We start from the raw sequence: 6,293 nt of genomic DNA, 5'->3' as shown, positions 1-6,293 counted from the left end.
GCCGTTCAAATAAAAGAGGCCATTCTAAAGAACTAACTCAATAGAATTGAGGCAGTTAAAACAAAAACATCTTCAATGTAAGGCTCGAAGAGCTATATGTTGGAAATCTTACCAACAGTGCTTGGAAGAAAAAAGCTATTTTATTTTAGCACAGACATAGTCAGATGTGAATATGATATTTGGAAATATCATTCAAATTCATGGTTTATAATCATGGTATATAAAATTGCTGCAAGTATTGTGTCCCTAGAAGGCATAAGGGTTTCAGAATGAGGCTGGATAAAAGCTTGACATTTTGGGGAACAATTGTGAGGCATGTATATATTCTTGTATGACTGTAAATGAATGTGATGATGGAGAAGAGTACTAATTTTTTTTTTTATGTTGTACAACCTGAAACTGGAATTTTTAAGGCAACTCTACTTATTACTACCTAATAAGTAGAGTTGCCTTAAAAATAATGTTTTTAATAATGTTTGCCTTGTTCCTTTATCAGTTTATTTAATGTTTGTATTTCAATGTATTTGTCCAATTTGGCTATAAATGGGCAAGAGCGTCAGCCTGTCTGCCTTGGATTGTAAACTGCTGGGGGGGAGAGGCAAGGTTTAGCTAATTTTCTCTGTGAATCATTTACTATGTACACAGCAGGGCACACAATTATGGATTTAATAAGGGTGTTGATTTTGATCTTTAGAATGATGCTTAGTCCCATTTATTATCTTCTTGATCCTGCCAGCACTTCTAAGAGTGTGGGGAAAGTTGACTTGATGTACTTTTAATACATTGTGATCCCTGGAAACTTATATTAAATAGGATAACTGAGATCTACAGTGATGTCTATTGGTAAATGCCTGAAGTTTTATATTTTCACTCTTCTGTAGCTGTTTGATGTGATATATATATATATATATATATATATATATATATTTAGAAACTTGAATGTTTTAAATTTTGATTCACTTCATATGAAACTCAAAAGTTGTGTTATTCAAAGTGATAGCTTTTAAATAGAGAATTACAAAACTTATTTTGACTTTTACCAATTGTTATTGGAAATAGAATACTTACCCTGACATTTAAAAAATATTTATTAATATGATTATGGTTATTCTTGGTTTTTTATAATTATTTTTTGTTGATGGACCTTTATCTTATTGATATGTAGTGCTGGGATTTGAACTCAGTACCTCACACATGCAGGCAAGTGCTCTACCGCTGAGCCACAACCCCAGCCCCGGATTATGGTTATTCTTGATTGGAACCAGAGTTTTTTTGCATGCTAGACAAGCACTCTATCCCTAAATTACAACCCTAGCTTCTTTCCACATCCCCACCCCCACCAAAAAAAAAAAAAAAAAGAAACCAAAGGATTAAAACAGGAAGAGACAAAGTCCAACGTATGGTATAGGAAGTTAATTTGTCCACAAGGTGGGAAATGGATTGGCAGAGAGCTAGACTAACGGAGGGAGGCAGGAGACAGGCGCCCTTGCAAGAGGTGTGGCCTGAGCAAAGTTCAGGGGCCAAGGGAATGGAGAAGTGGCTCAATGTGAGTGGCACATACGGGATAGAGTTGCCTGGATATGGGATTTATGGAGAAAGTGAAAGATGACTCCCAGATCCTTGGTATGGATTCCATATACCAAGATAAGGCACTCAGAAAAAGCAGCAGAGTAGGAGGGAGGTGGGGCAATGAGAGGGTGGATTTGATGGGCAGCTGAAGATGTGGATGGTTAGGGCATAGGACATTGTTGATAGGTCTAGACTTGGGGGCTGGAGGTGTGGCTCAGTGGCAGAACATTTGCCTAGCATGTGTGAGTCCTGGGTTTGATTCCCAGTACTAACAAAACAAAACAAAAAAACAAATCTAATCAAAACAAAATACCCAGATCTAGACTTGGACTTGGACTTCCTGAGAATGATTACAGTGTCTGGAGCGTCAGGGCCCGCTGGATGAGGTCCTCCAGGGAGAATCTGTACAGTGAGAAGTAGAAAGGCCCAAAGAATTTGTATGAAGACCACAATTCAAAGGGTGGATGGAGGAGATTGAGAAGAAAATGGCAGAGAGAGAGAGAGAGAGAGAGAGACAAAAGAGTAGATGACAAAAATATACAAGGGAGGAGAGTCATTGTTTGCATATTTGATGATTGTTTGCATCAGTAATTCTCAACTGGAGTGACTTTGCCTTTTAGGGCACATTTGGCAATGTCTGTGGACATTTAAAATTATCACAACAGGCAGTGGGGTGGGTGTGCTACTGGAATCTAGTTTTTAGAGGTAGGGATGGTGCTTAATATCCTAGAATTCACAGGATGGCCCCTCCCTTCTCAACAAAGTATTAGTATTGCCAAGATTGAGAAATCCTGGTGAAAAGTTCATATTTTCCTTACTTAGTATAATGCTGTGTGCAGCATTATTCAGAACCTTATTATTTTGTTTTATAGTAGCTAACAATCTGTTATATGTCAGGTACTATTGAAAGCACCTTAAAAAACAAACACTTAGCTAGATATACACCTGTAATTCTAGCAATTGGGGGTGCCAAGGCCAGAGAATGACAATTCTGAGGTTGGCTTTAGCAACTTAGCAAGGCTCTAAGCAACTTAGTGAGACACTAACTCAAAATAAAAAATAAAAGGGGATGTGCTTCAGTGATAAAGCACACCGAATTCAATCCTCAGTACAAAAAAAAAAAATCTTAATTACACAGGGAAAGTATTCTGACCCTGCATTTATTTCATGGAGGTGAATTGTTTCTCAATACTCTTCAGTGTTTACAATCACCATTAAGAGATTGTGAATTCAGATTTACTGTACAAGAATGAACTTGTTATGCAAGATCTCTTTATTAGAAGAATAGAAGTACAAGTGAACCTGACATTGGACTGGGGATAAGAGAGTTGGCAGCTATTCTAACTTTCATCATTGTTCACTGCTCACTGTGAAGACAGTTCAGTGGTGGTTCAATTTCCCAAGATATGAAAAAAAAGAAAACTATCCTGTTCTCCCTACTAAGGAGGATTATGGAGGGGGAGCATGAAAATTGTCTCTACCTTATTTTTTTTTTTTACTCTCTGGAAACCACTTTAAAATTCTGTTTCTGTTTCATTTTCAGTAATCTTCAAACATTCAGCAAAGTTGAAGACATAGGTTCCCAGTTAATAATCCTTAACTCCATTTTTCAGATGGAAAAATTTAAGGTAGAAAATTACATGTTCAAGGCAACAAAGTGGGCTGGGGATGTGGCTCAAGCGGTAGCGCGCTCGCCTGGCATGCATGCGGCCCAGGTTCGATCCTCAGCACCACATACAAACAAAGATGTTGTGTCCGCCGAAAACTAAAAAATAAATGTTAAAAAATTCTCTTTCTCTCTCTTAAAAAAAAAAAGGAAACAAAGTAATTCACTGGCAGAATTCCAAAAAGATTCCATGAGCCCAGACCAAAATGATTCTCTAGAACTGCAGAGATGGTTTTCTAAAGTGCAATAAGTGTTGTTGAAACCATTTTTAACGTAGTGGAATTTGATCCAACAACCCAGCCAGGATTCAGATGAGACATGATTGAAGAGATACATTTTCATTCTACCAATGAATACACTTTTTATGACTTGTCCACAACCTTGCCATTTGCAAATTTAGGCTAAACTATGTTGGTCTTTTAAATCATGATAGTTAAGCAATGGCTACAAAGATGAATCACCATGACTAGGTTAAATAGTTATATTTGTGAAAGTGACCAAGGACAAATAGAACACAGTGAACTAGCTTCAATTCTCAAATACTTTCATTTGGCTCATATCTAGGCAACCAGAGTCATGCACCCATCTAATGATGCAATTAAACTCAGATGGGGGGTGGGTGGGGAGTGGGTAGAGAGACACAAGTTCTGGAGATGAGACAAAAATGGCAGAATATAGAGAACTGTTAAAACTGGGAGATGGGTACATGGGGGTTTCATTATAATCTATCTACTTCATATATATTTGAAATTTTCCAAACTAAGAGTTTAGTGCAGCAAGTTGTTAACCAACTTCGCAAATGCATTACTTTTATTGAAATTGTGTGATGTTTAAAAGCAAAAATATTTGTCAATCTTCAGGTCTCCACTCCAAGTAGTTAAGAATTTTTTTTTTAAGTTTTCCAGGTGATTTAACCATTCAATAAGAATATATTTTTAAAATATTTTTATTTGTTGATAGTCTAAGAGTTTGGCAGTTTTTTTATCTTTATTTTGTTTATTTATTTTTATGTGGTGCTGAGGATCGAACTCAGGGCCTCACATGTGTGAGGCTAGAGCTCTACCACTGAGCCCCAGCCCCAGCCCCAGCCAGTAGTTAAGAATTTTGAACTAATGTGTACCCTATTAATTTCCTTATGACTTTCAAATAATTATCATATTTTTTTCTAATCTTCCAGAAAAAAAATAATTCATTCAGACAGTTACTGAGATCTTGTTTTATGCTAGGCACAGATCTATGTGTTGGGTGAAAGGACACTAGCAAAGTTCAAGGACCACACCACACACCAGAATCCCAAGCAAGAGATTTATTGTCAGAAGCATGGAGCAAATTGACAAGGCTGTCCATCCGAGCATAGCAAGCAGCCTATTGCTGAGAGCCACGGCCGAGTCTGTATGGCCCCTGGCATTTTGCCAACAGTATTGATTGACAGGCGAGGCATTACTATCCGCCTCTGCCGCAACTTTTGAGTTCTCGCACTATTTTGGAGTTCTCGTGGGGATTTCCGGGGATTCCCCGAGAGTTCCCATTGGTTGGGGAAGTGCAGGAGGAGGGATTTCCGAGAGAGATATTTCCGGCTGGGGGTTCCTGGAGTAGCCTCGTGGTGTTCGGGAGGATTCCCCGGGAGCTGTGTGAAGTGTTTTCCTGCAGTTTAAAAATAAAGTTTGTTCCTGCTTCAGTGGCTCGTGATTTGTGCCCAGCCAGACTGTGGCAGCCTATCGGCACTCACAGAGCAGCTTTAAATTTCACAACCACGCTAAGGGGTTACATCATGGGCTGGAGTGGGGTCCACCCTTTAGCAGACACATGTTCTTATGGGAGGCTAAGCACAGGCCTCAAAATCTCTAGATAAAATGGCTCCTAGGGCTGGGTTTGTGGCTCAGTGGTGGAACACTTGACTAGAATGTGAGAGGCATTGGGTTCAATTCTCAGCACCATACATAAATAAATAAATGAAATAAAGGCCTATCAGCAACTAAAAAAGTATTTTTTAAAAAAATGCTCCTAAACAGAAACTTAGAGGAGTCCCTAGAAAAAATGGCTCCTGCCTAAAATGGCGGACCTAATGCCAATATTCATCTGATGCCAATATTGGGGACAAAGATAATACAAAATTTTCCCAAGAATTGCATTGTTTTAAACTGTCCCCCAATACTCCTTGCCTTCGTTGTTTTAGTAGTTTTTCTGTGGCCATTCTTCAGCTGCATTAAATTTTTATATTGGTGTAAATCAATGGTAGTGTGCCTAGCATGCCCAAGCCCCTGAGTTCAATCCCCAGCATCAAAACAAAATGAAACAAATTTCATGTTGTTTTTTGATATTATTATCTTTTAAAAATATTTTTTAGTTGTAGTTGGATGCCATTGAGAAACTGATGTGACTCCATTTTTGAAAAACCAGCCTGTACCTCAGAGCAGGGCCTGTCCAAAGTGTGTGTGGGGTGACCCTTGTCCTTGGAAAACCTATTTCTAGGTACATAAGTTACCCTGCTGGGTCATTTGTATGTACCAGATGTCCTTGACTCAGCAAATGCAAGTTCCTGAAAAGACCAAAAGAATGCCTGAGGCCTAACTTCAGACCATAGCAACAACCAGAGTGAGACAGGGATAATACGTGAAATATCAAGTGGCCCTCCCAGTAGTTCTGGTGATTGATAACATGATTAGGCAACCCTGCAAGTTTAGCATATACACTCTGGCAACCCCTCATGGTGGCCCAAACCAATCAGTTCAAATGTATCCACCACTTGAACTAACCAATCACCCTTACCCAACTTGTTCCCGCCACTGAATGTGCTAATCAATGTTAAGAGTTGTTTGATTTTCCTACAGTGTGAAATGATTTGCTGTGTGATGTTGTGACGCATAGAGTATCCCTGAAAAACCTATAAATCCTTACTGAACTAAGGGTCAGAAACTGTTGTGAGTCCAGGCTTGAGCTTGCAATAAAGACTCTTATATGGGCTGGGGATGTGGCTCAAGTGGTAATGTGCTTGCCTGGCATGCGCAGGGCTCTGGGTTCGATCCTCAGCACCACATAAAAATAAAATAAAGATGTT

This window comes from Marmota marmota, unplaced genomic scaffold (assembly GCF_001458135.2).
Source record: "Marmota marmota marmota unplaced genomic scaffold, marMar, whole genome shotgun sequence".
In the NCBI taxonomy this organism is placed as follows: domain Eukaryota; kingdom Metazoa; phylum Chordata; class Mammalia; order Rodentia; family Sciuridae; genus Marmota; species Marmota marmota.
This window is presented reverse-complemented; position numbering follows the sequence as displayed.